Below are 24,317 nucleotides of genomic sequence, written 5' to 3'. Positions count from 1 at the left end.
ACTAAATCCACTTATTCACAATAAAAATCCTTGATTATCATGTATTAATCTCAGCATTAAAATCCAATGGAAAGTGTGTTAAAGCAGCATACACTGACTACCAGCAAAATGATCAATATGATTTGTACAATTCCATTAAATACAGGCTTTGACTTGACAAGAATGGAAAAACACATATGCCTTAATTTATAACAGGCTGAACCTCTCTAGTCCAGCACTCTCTCATCCAGCAACATCCATCATCTGGAATGATTTTAGTTAGCCAGACAGCCACTTATCATGGGTGTAGCCAAGTTTCCTAAGGTCTCAATGTTTCTTTATAGCCACCAGTCCTGGCTCTGTGTTCTGTACTGTTATGTAGCTGTAATTTGCCCCTAAATGTCTTGTAAGTGCCCAGTAAGCAGCAGAAGTGTTGGTAATGCTGTCAGACAAGACTGACTTCCTGTGATCCAGCAAATTCATCTGGCACCAGTCAGGTCCCAAGGGTGCTGGACTAGAGAGGTTCAACCAGTATTATTATTAATTTTTGTCCCGCTCACAGTCTTACCATCTTAGCCTCATACCAAGCCCTCTATTCAGCCCCTTCTGCCTGCCTATACCTTTCTGTTTAGCTAAGACCTTCCTACCTGAGCCACATCCAAAAACTGAGGCACTGATACAATGTTTCAGCCCTCACTGTGTGTTCCACCCTCTCTTCCTACCCTTACGCTATTTGGAATGTAAGCTCTTCAAGGCAGAGGTTGCCCTCACTTGTACAGCATGTAGCACAAGGGATTCCCTGCTTTCGGTTGGTTCCTAGGCATTATTAATCATAACAATAAAGATATTTCAGACACAACGTGCCAATTACGTGAACTTCTAATGTGCAGACAGGAGCAGGGTGAGACAACAGGCTCTATGCAGACATGTATATGGTGAATCAAGAACTGCATAATGAGTACAAAGGGGTAGCAAGTCTTGTTCCTGGCTGCAGCTCAGATTTGGCAACAAGGAAGGTAACAGACAGGCTTCTCTGCAATTTGAACACTGGGGAAAGAAGAAAGATTCAGTCCCCTGATTCCCAGTCAGTTCTCCACAAAAGTCTAATATCAGATTTAATCATTTTTGCACGACTCTCTGCAGGACTAGAAATACTTTTGACTCACTATCTTATGAAATGCACTGGGAAGTGTAATCTACATCAGCTCACACATTCTTGGGTTCTCACTGCAATCTGCATTCAATAAAACCACACTAATAGCATGGGACTTCTGAATAACCACATTTAATTATCCAATACAACATTTCTTACCGTGCTGATCTACATAATTCTTCATTATATTTCAAAGTCAGCAATTTAGCTGCCTGGTATATAATACTGTGAGAAAGTGAATATTAACTTCTTTGTGACCATTTTGCTGACAATACCATGGAAAAATAATAACATATACACAATTTTTCTTAAGAAGGAAGGCATGAGATGCCAGTAATGAAGTGACTGTTGAGCAGATTTCAACAGGCTTGAGAATCATTGTATAGAAACCAAAGTAGTAGTAGTAGTAGTAGTAGTAATTGACAGTGATGTAGTATTGGCTATATAGAGGGTACAGAAAGGTTATCCTGACGTTATAAAGGAAATCAAGCTTTAAAAATGCAAGCTGATTTTGGTTCTGAGAAATGTCCAACCCTTTCCTACAGTTTCTATTTGTTTTAGTACTTAGCTTCATCCCTTCCAAGCTTCGCACTAACCTTAATACACAAGGCAAATCTGCCAAATGTAACTCATTTTAGCTTCACATCAGTAAATTTTGCATGCAAACCATAAAGCAGGCAAGGCTGCAAACAATTGTGAACCTGAACAGAGGTTTGAGTTTCTAGTAAATTTTGAAGCAGAGCAAGTTTCATGCAGTTTGGTATTTTGTAATGACATCTTTACATAAATCAAAGTAGTTTTAGAAGTGAAACTAATATAAAGGTCTGATGACAATTCCAAAAATCCCACGCTGTTGCACCTACTTACTGAGAGAGGTATGGTAAGAAAGAACTTTCACTGATATATGTTAAAGGCATTATGCAATTCAACTTACCCAGATTAGAGAAGTGTGAGGTGTATGTGTGTTCCCTAGCTTCTTTTATTAATCCTTAATAAGTGAAGCCGGGAGAGACAATTAATTGCTGTTAATTTAAGAGATTAACGCAAAACAAATTAACTCAATTTTAAAAATTAATCATGATTAATTGTAGTTTTAATTAACACAAATGTTTTGCTACATTTCCAAACATATTAATTTCAATTATAACACAATATAAAAGTGTACAATATTCATTTTATATTATTATTTTTGGTTACAAATATTTGCATTAAAAATAAAAGAAATAGTATTTTTGCAGTTCTCTGCATATAAGTACTGTGGTGCAAAGCCTTTATCGTGATAGTCAAAATGCAGATTCTGTTGTTACATACTGCCTCAAAACCAAAACAGATATAAAACTAGAGCCAATAAGTCCACTCAGACCTATTTCTTGTTCAACCAATCACTAAGACAAAAAGTTTGTTTACATTTATGGAAAATAATACTACCTGCTTCCTACTTATGTCACCCGAAAGTGAGAAGCAGCATTCTCATTACAGTTTTGTAGCCTGCACTACAAGATGTATTAAATGTTCATATGTGTTGCCCACCATTTCCAAGGATGTGCTTACCTGCTGATGATGCTCATCAAAAAATAATGTGTTAAATAAATGTGACTGAACTCCTTGGGGGAGAAAATTGTACATACCTTGCTCTGTGCTTTACCCTCATTCTGCTATATATTTTATGTTATAGTAGTGTTTGATGATATTGCATATGTTGTTCCAATAAACAACACTTTCACTTCAGATTTGACAAAACACAAAGAAGGCACCAGCGTGAAATTTCTAAAGACAGCTCCAGTACTTGACATAATATTTAAGAATATGAAGTGCCTCCCAAAATCTGAGAGGGACAGGGTGTGGAACATGCTGCCATAAGTCTTGTAAGAGTAATGTACCAATTGAGAAACTACAGAATGTGAACCACCAAAAAGAAAAAAACAACTTTTTATTGATAGCATGTGACTCAGGTGAGGAAATTGAATGAGCATGGGCCTGCACTGCCTTGGATCATTATCAAGCGGAACACCTCATCCACATGGAAGCACGACCTGTGGAATGGTGGTTGAAGCATGAAGGAGTATACGAATGTTTAACAAATCTGGAATACTTGGCAATGCCAGTTACAACAATGGTATGTGAACATCCAATCTCACTTTCAGGCACTATCATAATTAAGAAAAGGGAAGCACTATTTCCCATAAATGTACACAAATCTCTTTGTCTTAATTGGCTGAACAAGTAGTAGGACTGAGTGCACTTTTTGGCTTTAAAGATGTACAAAGTTTTATTTTTGAGTGCAGTTGTTTAAAAAAATTACCTTTGTACACTGCATTTTCACCATAAAGAGATTATAATACATCACCTGTATGAAGTGAACTGAAAAATACAATTTCTTCTATCTTTTTCACAAAGCAAATATTTATAATAAAATAATCTAAAGCATGGGTGTCCAACCTTTTGGCTTGCCTGGGCCGCACTGAGTGAAGAGGAATTGTCTTGGGCCGCATATAAAATGCATAATATAGTTAATGTATATAAATCACATAATAATGTTAAAAGTTTACGATCTTGTGGGGCCGCATTACTAGCTGTCCAGGGCCCCATGCGGCCCGTGGGCTGCGGGTTGGACATGCCTGATCTAAAGTGAGCATTGTATGCTATTTATTCTGTGTTGTAACTGATACAAATACATTTGAAAATGAAGAAAACATCCACTAATATTTAAATAAATGGTGTTCTATTATTGCTTAACAGTGCAATTAAAACTGACTAAACACAATTTTTTTAAAGTTCACAAGTAACTGTTTAAATTGTTTAACAGTCCTGTTCAGGATGGTTGTGACTCAGAGCATCTATTCTGGACCACTGAGTTTCTCTCTACTCTACTCCCCAACACTGCTGCATCTTCTCACTTTCAATGAGCACTGAAGCAGAGCTTAAATCCTCTATTTAATCAAGGCATCTCCCACACCATATACTCTCCCTTAGATCGCCTTTGCACCTCCATCAAAGCCCTCCCTAATGTCACCTTTTCTACATAGATAAGTTCTTCCTTAGAAGGAGAACCTCTTTCAGCAGCTGGCTGAAAGGTACTGAGGAAACAGTGGCTACATGGTCTGCCCCGCCCCGCCCCGCCCCGCCCCACCCCACCCCAGGGAGGGGCTTGGACGATGCTTTTCCACCCTAGGCCCCGCCTCTTCTTGCTCCTGCGCAACACCCCTTCCCACCTTGGCTCCACCACCTCCCTTCTTCTTTCCCACCCTTGCTTCACCCCATCCCATTTCTTCCACCAACTGGTAAGGCCCAGAGGTATAGCAGAGCTGGGGGGTTTGCACTGGAAGCAGGGGTGCATCCCTCTGCACTCACAAACAGAGGAAGTGGAGCAACATGATCCCAGCTCACGCTGTTCCCCCTGGTCACATGACTCCACTTCCTGCCATTGAGTGGGAGATTGGTCCCGCCCTTCTCCCGAGAGATGCGGCAGGAGAGCAGAACAAGCTGGCAGCCTGCTGCTCCACTTCCCCTGCCACTGCTAGTGAGGGGTGGGGTGGAACCCTGCTGTGGGTGCCAAGCCATCAGCCTCCCCCAGCTAATGACCAGGCCACCCAGAAGCTCTCTCCCCACTTGCTGCTGGCTGGTCCCTCACTCATCCCGCCATGGCATTTTGGGGTCATGTGCCCCTTCATTCTCACCACACTTCACTCCTGTGACGCAATATTGTTATGATGGCCTGTCCATAATGCCACATTGTTACACATCAATGTGTTTCATGGGACAATCACCACAACGCCACAATTTGCTGTGAGTAACTTGATGGTCTTTCCTATGATGAAGCAGGGCTCTAGTTGCTCCAGATCGAGTGTCATGAGCGAGAAGCTACTCAAAATAAAATGGAGCTTGGTATTAGGAAAAACTACTTCACAAGGAGGGTGGTGAAGCACTGGAATGCATTGCCTAAAAAGGATGTGGAATTGCCATCCCTAGATATTTTTAAGTCCTGGCTTGACAAAGTCCTGGTTGGGATGACTTAGCTGGGGTTGATCCTGCTTGAAGCAGGGGGCTGGCAATGACCTCCTGAAGACAATGACTTCCTGAGGTCCCTTCCAGCCCTATGATTATATGAGTTTTTGTGCCAAGTAATTACTGTGTGCATGGAATGGTCTAATGGCAGAACTGAGAGCCTGGATTTCCCCAGTTTTAACCCTGACTCTAAATGAATGCCTTCTGTTGGCTTACGTGAACTATCTGAGCTGGTGAATAGTCACAGAGGCTATGTCTATACTAGCCCAAAACTTCAAAACGGCCATGCAAATGGCCACTTCGAAGTTTACTAATGAAGCACTAAAATACATATTCAGAGACTCATTAGAATGCCGGCAGCTGCAGCACTTCAAAATTGATCCATCTCGCTGCTGTGCGGCTCGTCCAGACAGGGCTCCTTTTTGAAAAGACCCGGCAACTTCAAAATCCCCTTATTCCTATCTGCTGTTAGGAATGAGGGGATTTCAAAGTAGCCAAGGTCCTTTCGAAAAGGAGCCCCGTCTGGATGAGCCGCATCAATTTCGAAGTGCTGCAGCTGCCGGCATTCTAATGAGGCGCTGAATACGTATTTCAGCACTTCATTAGTAAACTTCAAAATGTCCATTTGCATGGCCATTTCAAAGTTTTGGGCTACTGCAGACACAGCCAGAGAGGTATCTGTGTTAGTTTATCTTCACAAAACAAAAAAGCACTCTTGTAGCACTTTAAAAACTCACTTGACTTTGTTAGTCTTTAAAGTGCTACAGGACTGCTTCTTTATTTGGGCTGGGATTTTCTAAGGGTATGTCTATACAGCGAAGTTATTTCAAAATAACTATCCTAGTGCCTACGCAATGCAACTGCTGATTCAAAATAGTGGTTGGCTTATTCTGAAGTAGGCAAACCTCATTCTACATGAGAAATAGTGCCTATTTCAAAATGGGGGCTGTTTAAGACAGGGAACAGAGCCTATTTCAAAATAAGTCATATGAGTCAAAGGCTGCGCCTATACTACAAGATAAATTTGAATTTATTTATATTGATTTTCTAATTCTGGAAATTATAAGTTCAATTTTGACCATCCTCACTTCCACTGTGCTCCCCACCAAGTCAAGACATTGCTGCCACACACATATTGGTTAACATCAACTGCTGTAGTAGTGCATTGTGGGAAGCTATCCCACAGTTCCCTCATCCCCATAACATTCTGGGTATGCTCAAGGGTCTTGATGTCATCTTCCCTCATTGCATTTTCATCATTCCCCTCCCGAGCCCTGAAAATATGTTGATCTCTGGAAATAATGCAGAGGACACAACACAAGAATTTTTTGTTTCTACACACATTATGTTGCCAACACGGGTGCAGCGACTGTATTCTCAACTGGACATCCACTGATGATTGCATGTATGTGATCCCTGAAAATAATACAGGGGCCTGGAATGTTTAATTTGAGAGGAATGTAGGATAGGAAGAAAGAATTTTTGGTTTCCCCATACCTTATATTGCTAACATGGGTGCAGCTGGGGGTTACCCACGTGATGTGGCTGAGCACAGGAAAGACCCAGGCTGCGTGGCACCTGTAGGAGAGGGAAGGGGGTTTGCACACAAATGTAAACCACTGAGAAGTTTCTCCGAGTGTTATGCAAGTGCGACCCCAGCACAACCTTGTTGACACGTGGTACAGAAGGGCAGGGGCTGGCACCAGGCAGCGGAGGAAAAAAGTAGCAAGTGTACAGACAGAGCCACAAAATCCCTGCAGGGGCTATTTGAACGGGTAGATGCACACACACCGCTAACAACATAGAAAGAAAGAAGCCATTTCTCAGGCTGTCATACTAACATGAGCCCACAGCTAAAGGCTTGCTGCTCCCGCTTGGAAATTCAGGCTCGTCCTGTTACTGGAGAGCAGCGACCAGAGCTGAGCAATGAGAGGGGCATTATGGGTACATACAGGACATCTCTGGAGGCTAATAAATTTGCTTTTAAGATGTGGCGCTTCCACACTTGCATTTAATCGAACTTCTGAATTTGAGCTTGATGCTATACCCGTCAGGTAACTGTGATTTTGTAATCTCGAGATTAGTGCACCCAAAATCGAGCTAATGGTCTTTACAGTGAAGACAGTCATGTGGTAAAATCGAGCTCACCGAATTAAATTCGATTTTATCTCGTAATGTAGATGCAGCCAAATGGCCCTATTTTGAAATAGGCTCTATTGTGTGTAGATGCTGTATTTCGAAATAGTTGAGTGCTATTTTGAAACGCATTTTGTGTGTAGCAGCGTTATTTTGAAATAAACTATTCCAGAATAATTCTTGCAGAATAATGCTGCTGTGTAGACGTACCCTAAGTGGCCTAGGGGAATTAGACACACAAATCCACTTGAATTTACTTGGGGATTCATGCATCTAATAGTGTTAAGCTCCTTTAAAAAACCCTACCCTTACGGTCTGTGTCTCATTTTCTCTAACTGTAAAGTGAGGATAAGCCACCCCTCCATCCCACATCACAGACCAATCAGATAAGGCTTGTAAAGCACGGTGATCCTGGAAAGCATTGAACTGTGTACGTGCTAAGTATTCTGATTAAATCCTGAGTTAAATCTCTCCCTGTTCTAGTTTTCACACATAATGAAAGTTTTAAGAAAGAAGCACAGTGAAGTGGTTTCAAAGTAAAAAATTTCAAAATAACAATTAACCCACCTATATATTAAAAATATTCAATTTGATTTTTTAAACTGTAAAAGTAATTTGCTGTTAGTCCCAGACTCTGAATGCTGAGTTTCAGCCTACAGAGATTTTTTTTAATGGCTAAGTTATAAACCCTTGAAAAATGCTGACAAACCTTCTACTATAGCAGCACTAGTGGGTGCCCTATAATGAACTTTTAAATGACTTGAGATAATATCTGCAGAGCTTAGCTTGAAATATATTTCTGGTTTTGAGCTTTTGCCAATGCAAATACAACACATCATAAGTCATCTTCATGATTCCAAGAGCATAAATTGAAGACACTGCATATAAAACCCAAATATTACGTACCCTTTATATTGAAACTTTGTGCTGTTTTGATGCTATAGAATAACGACATCTGCACTCTAAAAGTAGTTGTGCAAGGACAAAATATAGCACATTTATGTGTCTTGAAAGGCGAAACGTGTACATGTTGCCACAGCTATGTCTTGACTTGGTTAAATAGGAGACTTTCCCAGTCATAATAAATTCTTATGTATTTTACTGCGTTAAGTGGAACCCAGGTGGCTTTCAAAATAAAAGCCTGTCATTGTGCCTAAGGAATGTTAATCTCCACTGTAATGCCCTCGGTTACCCTCTTTACTTTCCAGAGTCACATCTTAAAGCACAACTCACTCTGTGACTGGTGAAGGATTTCGCTTGCCATATTGAAACAGTCTTTTCAATAACACTGTATATGATGTCTCTCTCAGACCTGATCTTATGTTCCTTCTACAATGACTTCAGTAAAAGTTTAGAATATAAGGATAATGCAAGAGTAGGCCCTTTTATGGTCATTTTCTGAGTAAAAATGTTGTCTGATTTGTTTTTTTGAACATTCAATATGCTGTATCTTAGAGGTAGATTTGTGCACAATGGACAGGCCCCTACCCCAGGCTGGCTCAGAATTCCGTATAAATCATAATAAGTCCCTTTGAGTTGCTCTCCAAATCCTTCTTCCAGGACTGAAAGAAAGAATGACAGACATGAAGAGAACCATTTCCAAACTGGAAACCCAAATCTGCATTTGGGAGCATAAAATAGTTACCTGATCAATGATGCTTGAAATCTGATTCCACAAACTAACCGTGCAGCTTTATTTGGTGGCACCAAAAGGTTTACAAGCCCTGCTTTCTTTTTTATAGTGTAGGCTGATGATAAGGGAGGAACAAAATGTCTCACAGAGGGATTGTAAGATGTCAATAAACCTTAAACAGAAAGGAGGCTTTGTCTAACCTGGTAAATGCTCACTCCACTATGACCATTCGTTATATCATGGACTGCCAGGGAATCCCTATCAGTTGACTAGATTTCTTAGCATAAGCTGGAAATCATCACTGACATTAATTTAGCATTGTAGATTAGCCATGTTAGCTTCATACATTTCTGCATTTGAGCGCAGAGCTATTCCTACCTTAGTTCCTATCCAATGTCCACATGCTCATCATTCCAGACTGGTAGAAATTTTTACATGAAAACAGGGTTAATCTCATAAGCTACAACAGTCTGGAGCCCACCCAGTCTGAATGTGTTGGATAGATTTGTTGTTTGTTCCATATGTTCAATAAACATTTGTTTTAAATTATTCAAATTATACTTAGGAACAAATCAGCAGAATATCACACAAGTGCAGGGACGGGGTGAACATACTTCTCAACAGGTAAACAAATTGTAACCATTCTATTGTATATCTGCCAATATACCACATTTCAACTGCATCTGCTCCAACCCTACTGACAGAAACCAAAAACTTCAGGATCTCTACCAGGCATTCTTAAAACCTAATTACTCCCCAGGAGAAACAAAACCAACCAACCAACCAACCAACAAAACCTAGATTGACAGGGCCAGATGAATACCCAGAAACCAACTGCTTCTAGATGAGTCTAAGGAGGTCAATAACAGTCAACAACAATAACTTGTCAATAACAGCAACTTTTCATCACCTATAGCCCCCAACTCAAACCCCTCCAGCACATTATCTACAACCTATACTGGAATATGATGCTACACTCTGAGAGGCTCTGGGTGCTGCTCCTAACCTCAGGAAAATTCTCACCTGCAACCACACACCACACCACAGAAACACCAGTCCTGGAATTTTTTCTTGTAACAAACCGCATTGCCAACTTTGTCCACGTATTTACTCTGGAGACACCATCACTGGATATAATCACATCAGTTACACAATCAGGGGCTCATATTTCTGTGCCTCCACCAATGTGAGATACACCATCATGTGCCAGCAGTGCCCCTCTCCTGTGTATATTGAACAAACTGGACAATCACTTTGCCAAAGAATGAATGGGCACAAATCAGACATTAGGAATCTGAATGCACATAAACCTGTCAGTGAGCATTTCAATGGAGCAGGCCAGAGCATTCATGACTTGAAAGCCGGCATCCTAAAACAAAGAGGCCATGTCTACACTTGCCAAAAACTTCGAAATGGCCATGCAAATGGCCATTTAGAAGTTTACTAATGAAGCGCTAAAATACATATTCAGTGCCTCATTAGCATGCAGGCGGCCGTGGCACTTTGAAATTGACGCGGCTCGCCGCTGCACGACTCATCCAGACGGGGCTCCTTTTCGAAAGGACCCCTGCCTACTTCAAAGTCCCCTTGGCTACGTCTACACGTGCAGCCAACATCGAAATAGCTTATTTCGATGTTGCGACATCGAAATAGTCTATTTCGATGAATAACGTCTACACGTCCTCCAGGGCCGGCAACGTCGATGTTCAACTTCGACGTTGCTCAGCCCAACATCGAAATAGGCGCAGCGAGGGAACGTCTACACGTCAAAGTAGCACACATCGAAATAGGGATGCCAGGCACAGCTGCAGACAGGGTCACAGGGCGGACTCAACAGCCAGCCGCTCCCTTAAAGGGCCCCTCCCAGACACAGTTGCACTAAACAACACAAGATCCACAGAGCTGACAACTGGTTGCAGACTCTGTGCCTGCAGCATAGATCCCCAGCTGCCGCAGAAGCAGCCAGAAGCCCTGGGCTAAGGGCTGCTGCCCACGGTGACCATAGAGCCCCGCAGGGGCTGGAGAGAGAGCATCTCTCAACCCCCCAGCTGATGGCCGCCATGGAGGACCCAGCAATTTCGACGTTGCGGGACGCGGATTGTCTACACGGTCCCTACTTCGACGTTGAACGTCGAAGTAGGGCGCTATTCCTATCTCCTCATGAGGTTAGCGACTTCAACGTCTCGCTGCCTAACGTCGAAGTTAACTTCGAAATAGCGCCCGACGCGTGTAGACGCAACGGGCGCTATTTCGAAGTTGGTGCCGCTACTTCGAAGTAGCGTGCACGTGTAGACGCAGCTCTTATTCTCATCTGCTCATAGGACTAAGGGGACTTCATCCAGATGGGGCTCCTTTTCGAAAGGACCCCAGCTACTTTGAAGTCCCCTTATTCCTATGAGCAGATGAGAATAAGGGGACTTTGAAGTAGGCAGGGGTCCTTTCGAAAAGGAGCCCCATCTGGATGAGCTGCGTCAATTTCAAAGTGCCACGGCCGCCCGCATGCTAATGAGGCGCTGAATATGTATTTCAGCGCTTCATTAGTAAACTTCGAAATGGCCATTTGCATGGCCATTTCAAAGTTTTTGGCTAGTGTAGACATAGCCAGAGACTTTAATACCAGGCTACAAAGAGAGACATCTGAACAGGAATTCACAGTAAACCCTCGATTTTATGGACCCTGATTTAGCAGACTTTGGGAACAATAGACGTCCACCAGCTCCACCCCGCCCCCCATTGTTCCCCAAGTCCACTTAATTGAGACCCATAAAGTCCTAAATCTTACCTCCCACCCTCCAGAAAGCAACTTACCCAAGACGCTGGAGCTGCCACTGCTGAACCCTTCACCACAGCCTGGTCCACTGCCGCCAGAGCCGCCATGCACTTCTCCCACCAGGGGTGGGGTAAGTACCTGGGCAGACTGCATTCATGTATGTGCCCCACCCCTGAAGGGAGGCACTCATGGCTGCTCCTCAGGTGGCATGGCGGGTGGCTCCAGACGCTCCAGCTGTGAGGTGTTGGGGCCACTCTGGCCCCATGGTGGTGGCAGGTCCCGGCAGCTCCACCAATGGCAGCAGCTCTGATGAGCCACTGGCATTTTTTGGGGTGTGGGAGAGAGGTTGGGGGAGGCTGCCAGGGGTGGGTAGGCAGGCAGTAAACCCTCATATTTAATGGACTTTGGGGTTTAACAGACATCCTTATTCTGCATTAGTCTGCTAAATCGAGAGCTTACTGTATTCTCAAATTTGACATTTACACCTTGGTCTTAATAGAGATAGCAATTACTGTATGCCTTACAAAGGCAGCTTCCCCATCTTTGATCTTTGTAGTGATCTCAGGTAAGTCACTTAACTTAATAGACACTTGCAGGAAGTAATTTTCTTCCCTCTCCTCCCTAACTTTCACAACCCCTTCTAGCTGATTTGTCAGTTTCATTTCATTTTTTTTTGTTTTTGTTTTCTATCTTTCTGTTACATATTCATCATGCCAGTTCACTATTTCCAGATCTGAAGAAGTGGGTCTGTCCCATGAAAGCTCATCACCTAATAAATTATTTTGTTAGTCTTTAAAGCGCTACAGGACTGCTGGTTTGTTTTGTGAAGATACAGATGAACATGGCTGCCTCCATGCCTATTCACATTTGAAGGAAATTAGCCCAAACGAGTGGATCTGATCAGCAGGAGCTGTGTTTTAAAGGGGCAAGGGGAAGTGTCATGGTTGCTCTCTTCATTGCTTTAAATGAATAAAAGCAGAGCAATGACTACCTACTGGAAGGGATACTGTACTCTTGTGATTTTGCAACTCAGCCTGAAACCTATCAGAGATTTGGAGGCCCAAAGGACTGATCTTAAATATTTGACATGAGCTCCACGGGCACCACAGGAAATTCACGACTGGCTTGGCTTGCCCAGCTTAGTTTTAATTGTTTAAACAAGATCCTCAAAAAATAGGGTGATCATCCACCTGTTTTTACCAGGACAGTCCCTTATTTAAGATGTCTCAGGCAAAACAGGTGAACTGTCATGTACTTGTGGGGCTTCTGTTCCCTGGCACCATGTCTTGGGGTAGCAGCCTTTCCTGCCAGGAAGCTCCTCCACTGGGTGGCTGCCCCATTCCCTGGAGCTCTGCACCTTGTAGCAGCAGCTCCTGCTGCAGGGCAGCTCCTCTGTGGGGAAGCTACAGCATTCCCTGGTATCCTATGGTGGCAGCCTCTGCTCCAGCGAACTCCTCAACAGGGCAGCTGCCTCATTCCCTGATGCCCTACACTTAGGGGAGCCAGCTCTGGCTGCCAGGGAGCCCTTCCATGAGTTGTCTGACTTGTTCACCAGCCTCCCACACCTCAGGGAGGCAGCTCCTGCTTCATTCCCTGCCCCCCCCCGCCCCCCGGCCAGTAGGCTTGGAACACCTTCTCCCTCCACGGGTTCTGGCCCTCCACTCCCCTTCATCCCTGGTGCCTTCCCAGCGGAGGCTGAAAAGCCCCCTTCCTTGGCGCTTCACCCTTGAGCAACAGCCCCCATTGCCAAGGAACCCTGGCACGGGACAGCAGCCCCACCCCATCCCCAAAGGATGGTATCCCGTATTTGCCATAGGACAATATAGCCACCCTGTCAATAACAGATGTCCGTAACACTGTATGCAGAACACCTCCTAGAGGTGGGTATTGTTTTTCTCTTGCTTCAGATCTTATTTATGGTAGATGTTGACATTTAATGATCTCTCTATTGTGCTTTTGTCTGCCTAGGGCTTCTTGACTTTTAGATGTACAGCACATATTACCGTTGTTGTTCAGAATTAATACAGAATACAACTTTTATATTTATCTAGGATTTCAGCTTCTTGTTTTAGACAAATAAACAAAATGCTATGGTGTGGAAACCCTGTGCAATTGTCAAATGATCCTGAGGAAATAAGACTACCAACTCCCATGGATTTTCTATGGGAGTTGGACAGCCCATGGCTCCTTGTGCCTTTGGAAATCTCCACTCCATCTTTCGTTCTATACCTTAACTTTCAGGTTTAAGATCTGCTGCTGTGGTGATAGCTTTGACACTGCAAACCGACAAGAGGGAAATGAAGATTTTCTTTATTCAGGGTCTAGTTTTACAGCACAAATAGGAAACCTCTACATTTTAACCACAAAGAAGTGATTTGGACCAGGTAAACAAATGTCTACAACAGGCTATAAACCAAACTACTGAACACCATCAAGGGATTTTGTTGTCACTTCAGAAGTCACTCTGTAGTAAATGCTCACACAGAAAAACTCAGCCTATTAAAACAGTGTGTATGTAAAGGTACGTGTCTTAAGATTAATGTTACAGAGTCAAAGAAAAGCTGTTATTTTTGACATTTTGACGTACAATCACTTTAGGATCTGGTTCTTATTAGCCTCTTCTCTGCCTTTTAGAGGTCCTTTTTAAAAAAATAAAAAAAAGTCAGGAAATTTGGAACAGAAACTTACTATAAAACACGTCCCTTGACCTTGTGATCTATCAGTCTTTCAAAGAAACAAAGATAGCTGGATGACCCAGGAAAACATTATTATATATGGTTACCTCATGTAGAATGGTCAGACTTTCATTAATCATGCTAGGTTTTTTTTGTTTTGTTTTGTGTTTTTTTTTAAAAAACACCCTCAATACAAGTTAAACATTTTGTGAAAGTCTTTAAAACGAATTCTGCATGCTACTCAGAGTTCTTCATTTTTTAGGTTTTGTTCTATGACCTTCACATTTTACACCCAATATTATTCAGAAATGAGACATTCAAGAAGCAAATCCTCGAATAAAAATATATTCTCCATCAGTGGAAAAACAAACAAAAGGGGCCTAATGTACTATAGCTAAAAAAATTTTCAAACATAGTAGCAGTAATTTCCTGCTTTGGCTACTAATGGGACCCCACAAATAGAATCAGAATCCTCAGACCCATTGGGAGAACTTGATTTACTGAGTATCCCCAGATAATAAAAGAAAATAAAAAGTAAATTGTGCATGAATGTGAAAGCTGTAATTCTTTCCCTTTTGTAATATGAATCAAATTCATATCCAGAGATTTCAGGAAGAAAATCTAGATGTCTCCAATGGATATGGAGCCAAATCCTCAAGTTTTCTTGTAATATATTTCTCATTCAGGCCTAATTCTTTTTGAGATCAAATGGAGAAAAAAATGATGGCTGCATAGTGACAGCTCCTTGGACACTCTTGCCATGAGTGCAGTTGCTTCTGCATTCTTCAGTAGGGTGGGCAGGATTTGCCTCTCACCATGGGAAAAAACAAGGGGTCCAGCTCCCAAACTAAGTGCACATCAACCAGTACAGAACAGTCACACACAGGGCCCTGCACATCAGCCTGGCCTCTGGGCCACCATAATTCTGAAACCACAATGCCAGCAAGCTTCCAACTGGTGACTAGCTCTGGGGCTCCCCTTTTAGAGGCATTCTCAGCATGGAAAGAGCTCTGCAGAAAAATTAATGGAGCATCAGGTTGTGTGGACTTTCCTTGCATATGGACATTAGGAACAGGAGTGAACATATGTCTCTCCAGCCCACCTCCTCTTTTCCCTCCCACTTTCTGGTAACTCCTCCCACTCATGACATTTGATTAAGTTTGAGATGACTGCTAGAGAGATGAGGAAATCTCCATTTCTCATAGGGGAGAGTATGATCAATGCACTGGAATACACATACCCTCAGAACCCAAAGATTTGACTGCACTACATTAATCAACTGCTGATTGATTATGGTATTTCCTTTGCCCACAATGGAAAATCTTGCCTCCTGTTATCAGGTAATTATTTGTCTAGGTCAAGGACAGTCAGGGTATGTCTACACAGCAGCCTTATTCCAAAATAAGCTATTCAGGAATAGCTATTTTGAAATAATGCTGTTACACACAAAATGCATTTTGAAAAAGCAAAGTGCTATTTCGAAATACACAGTGGCTCTGGCCACACTAGCCCCTTCTTTCAGAGGGGGTATGATAATAAGGCACTTCAGCAGATGCTAATGAGGCGCTGCCATGAATATGCTGCACCTCATTAGCATAATGGCAGCATGCGCACTTCGAAAGTGCTGCTTTTGAAACGCACGCCACCCATGTAGCCAGGGGCATTTCTAAAGCCCCCTGAAATGGGAAGGGGCTTCAAAATCAGGGGGTCATTTCAAAAGCCCCCCCCCCCAGCTACATGTGTGGTGGCGTTCTGAAAGAGGCACTTTCGAAACGTGTGCAGCTGCCATTATGCAAATGAAGCACTGCATATTCATGGCAACGCCTCATTAGCGTCTGCCAAAGTGCCTCATTATCATACACCCTTCGAAATGAGGGGCTAGTGTGGCCACAGACTGTCTGCTCACATATTGAAACAGGCACTGTTAAGACAGGGAATAACTCCTATTTTGAATAGCTCTATTTTGAAAGAGCTATTTCAAAATAAGTGCTTCCTCATAATATGAGGGCTATCAGTTTTGAAACAAGTCAACCTCTGTTTTGAGATGGTGGCAGTGTCAGGTAGATGCAAGGATAGTTATTTCAAAATAACAGCTGTTATTTTGAAATAACTATGTTGTGTAGCTCTATCCTCAATTATATGCCCATCAGCACCTAGCACGAGTCCCTGATCTGGTTAACCTCTATATGCCACAGTATACAAATGTAGTAATAATAATGAGGCCAGTCAGATAGAAATGGGCTGAAAACAAGACCCTAGCTCTGGAAAGTTCTGGACTCTGGGGAGTTTGAGTTCTGTGGCTTGGGCCCATTGTTAGTCAGCAAATAAAACTGGTTCCTAAAGCCAGACAAGATGGCCCAATTTCACACCTCTTTGCCAAAACAGATGAGCAATGAAATACAAAAAGTAGATGAACAACAGCTGCAAAATTCACAGGCTGCTGCTTTGTTGTGGAAACTGGAACCACAACCAAAAAGCTGCTGGGAATGCAAGGAGTCACCGATCTGAAAAGATTCCCTGTATTATTGCAACACTGATCTCTAACTTTGGGCCCCATCGTGCCTCCAAGGCCTCGGAGGCAAGAGAACTCTATTCAAGCAGCTCCCTTTTCCAGACACAGTGAGACGGGATTCCATGATTCGATAGCAGAGTGCGCAAGAAGACTCTTCAAGGACTCAGGGATCTGTGTGGGGGAAGTAGAGAAGCAACAGATGGGCTGAGGGGTGGAAGAGGAGGACACTACCACCAGCCCCACAGACATTCTCCCTTGAAGATAAAGACTCAGCAGAATTTGGCCCACAAGCCCTGCCAGAGCTGGACACGTTCTCTGCAGAAATGGAGTTCACGTTTAGTGAAAGAGTAGCAGAATGAGCCTGCCAGTTGGATCATCCTAAATTAGCTTCCTCTGCAGAAAAAAAAAAAGTATGGAGATAAAGAGGTGTATCTGGCCTGAATGGACCAATTACATAGATGATTTGTAAATGCAAATGTTTTAGTGGCTACCTGAGTAAATGCTGTCCCTGGGGATCTTTCACTTTTGTGGGCAGCAACCAGTAATGGTACTGATTGGGCCTCGTGTCATTTTAAAAACAGAAAAGTGACCAAGCACCATGGTTTCTTTTTCCACTGTGTCGGAAAATGGCAGCTGCTCCAGCTGCCTGCTGCACAATGGGATGGATACTCGTCGGCTGCCACGTGGAGAGGAATGCACAGCTCAGAGAGGCTGGAGACAAATAAAAATATAGGACAGCCATTCCCAGTCTTCAAACTAGCAAAGGAGAGCTGCAGAGACAGACTGCGGGGTTCTTGGGATGGTGGGATGGGGTGCTGGGCTCTTCTCTGCAGCAGTGACCCCACTGGTCCATTACAGAGTGGGTGTGATTGGCTCAGAAGTGCCAAATTTTCCAGTTAATGTCTGCAAAACCTAAATGATATCTACAAAGAGGGGAAGAGAGATATTTCAGAGATGACTCTTCTTTGGCAATATTACTGATGTTATCTTTACCTAAGAATGAATTGCTCCTGAACAATCTCTCTACTGTATTAGCCAGACAGACAGACTCCTCTTCATTTTCCGGCGTCTCTTTTTTCTTTTAAATAAACAAGCATCCAATGAAAGGAAAAGCGAGTGCTTCCTTTTCACTACACAGCATTTTGCAGGAGAAGCAGCTGAATGAAGATCACTAACATCAGTTGCATCCTTTAATGTGGGTCAGAAAAGAAATATCCATCATACAACTACCATATTTTCCAGTACAGAGAGCGGAAGCTCCCTCTGACCAGTGCGTTTAAGTTTTGGCAGGGGGGACGGGGTGCAGGTGATAGGGCTGAAAAGAGGAGAGCCATCAAAAGATGAGATGGAAAGAGAAAAAGGGCTTGAGGGTGGCTGGGAGAAGTGAGGTGAGAAATGGAGGAAAGGGAAGGAAGGAATGAAGGTAGAGGGAGGGAAAGAAAAGAATGAAAACTGGACAATACACAGGAAAGAAAAAGATAAGAAAAAAGAGACAGGGAGCAGGAGAGGAGACAAAAAGGAAGTGAGACTCTGCCAGGAAGAGGTATGAAGGTATGTTCTGGAGAGCAGAACTGGATACATCAAACAGGGGGCTCCTGCTGAAGAGATGGGAAGTACTGACATAAAGCATCAGTAACCCTAAAGCTAGATGCATGTGAGAAAATAACGTATGCATCATAGTGGTCTAAAAAAATGTTACATAAAAACCTGTCATTTCTGCATGAGTTAGTGCCTTGACAGCAAGGGATAACTTGCAACACAATACTAAAAAGCTAGAACAAATCGAAAGGGGATGATATTTAAACTTGAATTGTGACAAGAACTGCCCTGAAGTAATATAATTTTGCTCTAATGATATGCAGTAATTAACAAGCTTCTTAGGAATTATGAAGGAATTCTTGCTGGCACAGGAATGAAGAATTCCCAAAAAAGTCTTAAAAAGTATGTTCCCTGTGTGGATACACACTCATTTTCTATGTGAAAAGTGAAGCGCACATCCATCAAAACACTTCTCCAGGTTCTTGAATTCCTTCCTCAGAATGGGTGAAATATTTTCCATTCTGAGGATCTTTCCTTTGCAGACTGGTTTGCCTCAGACAACTTTCTATAACATTGTGAGATGACCTAGGCTGTAATCTGCAGAACGAAACAAAACACACAGACAAAAAAACCCAACAACTACCACCACCACCACCACCAAGCAGAAAAATCCATGGGCCGCTACTCTGGTAACCAATAGTATCAAAACAGTGTTCTAGCACATTCTAACTTGACCACACTACTTCCTGTCTTACAGAAGGACAAACTGAGGCACAGAAAGATTAAGTATCTTACACAGAATCACTGACTCACAGTTCCCTGAACTGAACAACAAAACCTTGCTATAGCACAGAAAGGTGAGAGTCATTCTCTTTTCTATTTCCTAAAGCTGCAGCACTGTTATGACTATACAGAAGACAGGCTAGAATGTGTCTGTTGGGAAAGCACAACACCACTAGAAAATTAGACTTTAGGTGTGAAGATCCCACAGTATTTAGCTACTTCCCATTCTACAAAGCAGCGGAGAGCGTGATTGTGACAAATGCACTATGATGAGGATTTGCAAAAGCACCTGGAATTGGCCTAAGTCTGATTTTCTCGCTCTCTCTTTCCTCTCCCCAACATATATATATATATATATATATATATATATATATATATATATATATATATATACACACACACACACACACACACACACACACACACACATACACATACACACACACACACTTTGCCTTATCCTGTGCGATGTAAAATCTCTTTCCTTTGCAAGTCTCCACCTTTGCAACTGGGGAGTACCTTCTGTCTGTTATACCAAGCAGGGTGACAATCAAACCCTGGTAAGAAGCCCAGACACTCTGGCAGCTAAGCATGGAACGTGTGTAAAGCATGCTCACTAGCCTGCCCTGCCTCTCAACCAAGGTACTAACATTTTAAAAGCTGGAGATTTGTATGGCCTTCCTAGTTATCCCTAGGTATATTATGTCTCAACCATCCTGACTCGGTGAGGTGCCAAACTTGATGGTCAGGAGGTAGACTTAGACCACCAATTTATTTTACCCAAGACACTGAACTGCCATCACATTGTAGTCATTATGAACAGATGAAAAAAGCAGAAAAAAAAAAAGGCATTTGCATTGCACAATAAAAAGCAGTTTTACATACAAACTCCAGCAACTATGCAACACGTTCTTGAGTACCCACTCTGGACACCTTCACTATTTAAAGATATGCGGACATCTCTTGTAACAGTGATAGCTTGCAGCTATTCCTCATGTAAAGTATATTTGAACTGGTAACCAAGGAGTGAAAGGCTTTGTATCCTGTTACTGATCCCTTGAGCCAGGCTGTCTCCTAACCACAGTCCTTTTTTCTGAAGTATGCACGGGAGTAGTTTTCATTTTAAATAAAATATCTTTTTGATCACATTTTAGTTTTTCAGTTTCATTCATAACATTCTTTAGCAGTAGGAAACACACCATAATTGAAGGGTAGAAGAAAAGAGGAAAAATGATATTGGCTGAGATTCTGCTATTTTTAAAATTGATTATTTTTATTTTGATGTGTAGTTTGTTTGTTTTAAGGTTTTGGTGAGAAACCACCTTCTCCCTCCCATCAATCGCTGCTTTCAACGGCTCTTCACGGGTGACTGCATCTCTTTTAAATTTCATTTCCTGCTAAGAAAGAATAAACAGCAACAGTTTAATGCTGTCGATGTGGCTTATTTAACAGAAATTGAAACTTAAAGGGGGTTCAGTTGTGAGTCAATTACTGAAGAAACTGGCAAGCCAGGAGAAAACTTTAAAATGATTCTTCAATGAGTTTTGTTATATTGTTTAATAACACTGCATTAAAAACAGAGAATTATTCAAGCAAGAGAGGTTAATTGCCAAGCAGCTATAGGTATAGTAAGAATCACTTAACAGGAACAGTTGCTTAGTTGGGAAAGTTGGCTGTGAACCATAGCCTTTAAAATCTGTTTTACTGGGACTTCTGAGGTCCCCTGCCAGACCATAGGAAAGACAGGTGGAAGCTGACTTCTTGAAATCCTAGGTGCAGGTGAGGTGGAAATTGAAGTGCAAATGTAATTTCCTCCTCGTAGGCTTCAACTCAGCTGAAAAGCATGTATTACAGTTTGCCTTACCTAAGCTAGAGTTTTGGAGCATATTAGTTAGGGCCCAGTTGTCAACATGTTTTTAAAAAACAGCTTTTTAATGCTACACAAGACAAAACGTGCCATTTTGTTCTCATGCACATTTACAAAATCAGGCCTTGAGACGTGTTTTTGGGAAGCAATGAGTTTTGATCCATGTTTAATGGAAATCCATGTTTCAGCTGTGTAAATGTATAGTTCTGTAGAAAGGATAGTAAGAGCTGAGGATAATGAAGAAGCTGTAATCCCCTTGGAATGCAGAATTTACCTCAAGCAGGTGATAATTGTTGCATTCCAAGTGGATTAGCTCAGTGAGCTTTTTACCCATAGTCAGCCATGGGTTTTATTAACAGGTGCCTCCGAAACAATGCTGAAAACTGCTTACATGCAAGTGTAGACAGGACCCAGTCACATTCAGCACCGTCAAAGAATTTTACTCTGAGCACTAAAAAGACACAATGCTCAAAATGGCAGCAACAGCCAGAGCCTGGTCTACATTAACCTTCCCACCACCACTTTGTGTTGGAACTGAAATGTTCACAGCCACAGAGGGAAACATTGACCCTAGCTGGCTTAATTTGCATGCTGAGGACCTGGCAGAAGATGTACAGTGAAGTAGAACTTCACCATATAGTTTCTTCTGGTTATCAGCTTAGATAGCCTTGAAACTCAGTACAACTTTTGAAAATTGTCTAGGAGAGTCATAGGCCAAGCACACCACCCACTGACTTCAGTTCAGTGCAAGTGTTCGAGCTGGGCACACAGAAAATGAGACGGCAACCTCTGAAAGGTTTGGCATGAGAGACTCACTTAGAATGAGAGAGCTTTGCTGCACATACCAAGACAGAATCCAATCCAATCCAATTCCTCCGGGCAGCAGTCAACCTCCCTCACCACAAGGCCCTCATTACTCTTCTTGCGGCCCTGAGCTTCATTTGCTACACACCGTCCAATTTCTGCAACAAAGCTGGGATCCTACAGACCAGCACTGTCCCATCTATTGGATGTTTCAGGGCATTCATCCTGGGCTCCATGCTTTCGGGGGAGCTGGGGGGCTTTGTGCTTCCGGGGAGCGTGTGAACAGGGTGGTGCAGGGGCTGGCAGCAGTACCACTGGCCCTGCTCCGCTCTGCCTTGTTTCACTTGGGAGAGGAGACTTTGGAGAAGGGGCAAATGCGGTATAGCAGGGGCAGAAAGAGGTGGGAGAGGGGAGAGAGTGCAGAAAGGGCAGACAGGATGAGTTGATGGGGACAGGGGCAGGGCCTTGGGTGGAGCAGCGGCTTTGTCCTAGGCCCCACACCTTCCTAGGGACAGCACTGCTATGGACAACCGTCTCCTTCACTACACAACCCTGACTCATCCCCAGCTGAAAGGCTGCTAAGGAACAAGACAGCATGGGATGACCTAATAAAGGCAATACCATAATGCATACACACAAAGGGGCCACATTAAGGTTGCATACGCTACCATAAGTCTGGAAGTTCCTAACTTTTGACTTCTTGACTCTGTGACCTTTACATTTTAATGCCCCTTTTCTATGTCATTTCCTATGTTCTTAAAAAAGAAAAAAAAAAAAAAAAATCAACCGACCAACCAACCATCCCACCCACCCAGAAACTGCTTCATGAGGAACCAGACTGATATTCACATGGCTAGCAGCAGTACTGGACCATTTTAGATCTATAGCATAGCCTTCCGTCACTTGCTGAAGCAAAAGATTGTCATCCTCTGTGAACCAACAACTGGGAGGGAGAGAAGACAGTTTTCTGGTGGATTTCACAGGTATTTGCTCACAGCTGAGGAAAATGGGAGACTCAGGATGCCTGTGATTTAGTGCTTACAAAACCCTTCAGCCCTGCTCCACCAACAAGCTGGTCTCTTTTAATCATGTCTTCTACAGACTGCCCCAACCTCAGGTCTTCCTCCCATTACACTTGTTCCTGTTCCAGTCTACACCTTCCCTCTTCTTGAGCTCTTGCCCTCTTCCTCACCATGGCTAAGGTTGCCACCCATGATACTAGGAGGAGGATACTGGATGAGGGGCTACTCTGCAACTGGGGACCTATTTCCACTCCTTCCTCATCTAACATGTCCAAGCAGGATTTCCACTGGCTCCCTAGATAGCTTCAAGGAGCAGCGGGCGCTGTCTGAGATTCTCTGATCAGTGGCCCCATCTGGTTCCCTCATTTTGAACCCATGCCTGCACCCCTGGCCCTGTTTTTTTCTTCACTGTTCCACAGAATCAGTCGATCCCTGGGACTAGTAGTCCCTCCCACTAGGCTACTCCTCAGGCTACGCCTTTCTCCTCCATGCTGCTCTGGGGCCAGTGGGGGGGGCACTGAGTGGATGTAAGAGACATCTTCCTGCTCCCAGTTCAGCTGCTTGGCACTCCTCTCTATCAGCTGCAATTTCCAGGGAAAACCTTGCTGAGCCCTTGCAGCACAGCAATGCAGCACATGCATTTGCTCTGTGGGAGAGGCATGTGTAGTCAGCCTCAGACAGCGCCCACTGCTCCTTGAAGCTATCTAGGGAGCCAGTGGCCACTGGCCCGGGGGTGGGGGGGGTTACGGGGGAGGCCACTGGGGCAGGGAGAGGCGGCCCCAGGGACTGGTAATTTGTTAGTGGCAGCAAAGATCTGGGGCCCTGAGACTTTAAATTTCTGCTGGAGCCCTATGCAGCACGCTTCGGGAGCCTCTAAAGGCCTGGCTGGGGGAGGCCATCTCCAGCTCTACCTCTTCCACCCAAGGCCCTGCTCCTTCTGGGGACATGGAGCCAGGCCCCCTCCCACCCTACCCAGGGGCCCTGCAAGTCTCACCACAGCCCTGGTAGCCTGGCCAGAACAAAGCAGTAATAAAAGGCTGGAGCATGCTCAGTGCAGAGGGAAATGGGACCTCTGAAGGATTTAGCAGCCTGACTCTAACAAGACTCTACTGGGAATATGTGAACTGTGATCTTCCAGAGGTTTCTAATACAGCCATATTTTGAAAGAAGGTCACAGGGATGGCAACAAGTACATCTATAACAAAGAGATTAAACAGATGTGCAATATTTTTTAGAATTGCCAAAATGGCATATTTCTCCCAAATCTTGTTCTCTGAAATGGCAGGCGTCTGCCATGGGATAGTTCATGCCACATTATTAAAGTCTGACAACATTACCCCACAATTAAAAATGGGGTCTTTTAAAGGAAAGCGTTAGGCAAACCCAACTAAAAGTGTTCCACCACTGCCAGACTGGTCTGTAAAGATGCAGGTCACAGG

General features: G+C 43.3%; 1 protein-coding gene across 1 annotated transcript in view; it reads right to left on the bottom strand.

Moving 5' to 3' along the window:
• ROR1 (receptor tyrosine kinase like orphan receptor 1) overlaps positions 1–24,317 on the bottom strand; it is a 258,537-nt gene that overhangs the window by 62,787 nt on the left and 171,433 nt on the right. The window lies entirely within an intron of this gene.

The sequence above is a fragment of the Carettochelys insculpta genome, chromosome 9 (assembly GCF_033958435.1).
Source record: "Carettochelys insculpta isolate YL-2023 chromosome 9, ASM3395843v1, whole genome shotgun sequence".
Taxonomy (NCBI): Eukaryota; Metazoa; Chordata; order Testudines; family Carettochelyidae; genus Carettochelys; species Carettochelys insculpta.
The sequence above is the reverse complement of the archived record's forward strand: the minus strand, read 5'-3'. Positions and strand labels throughout refer to the sequence as shown.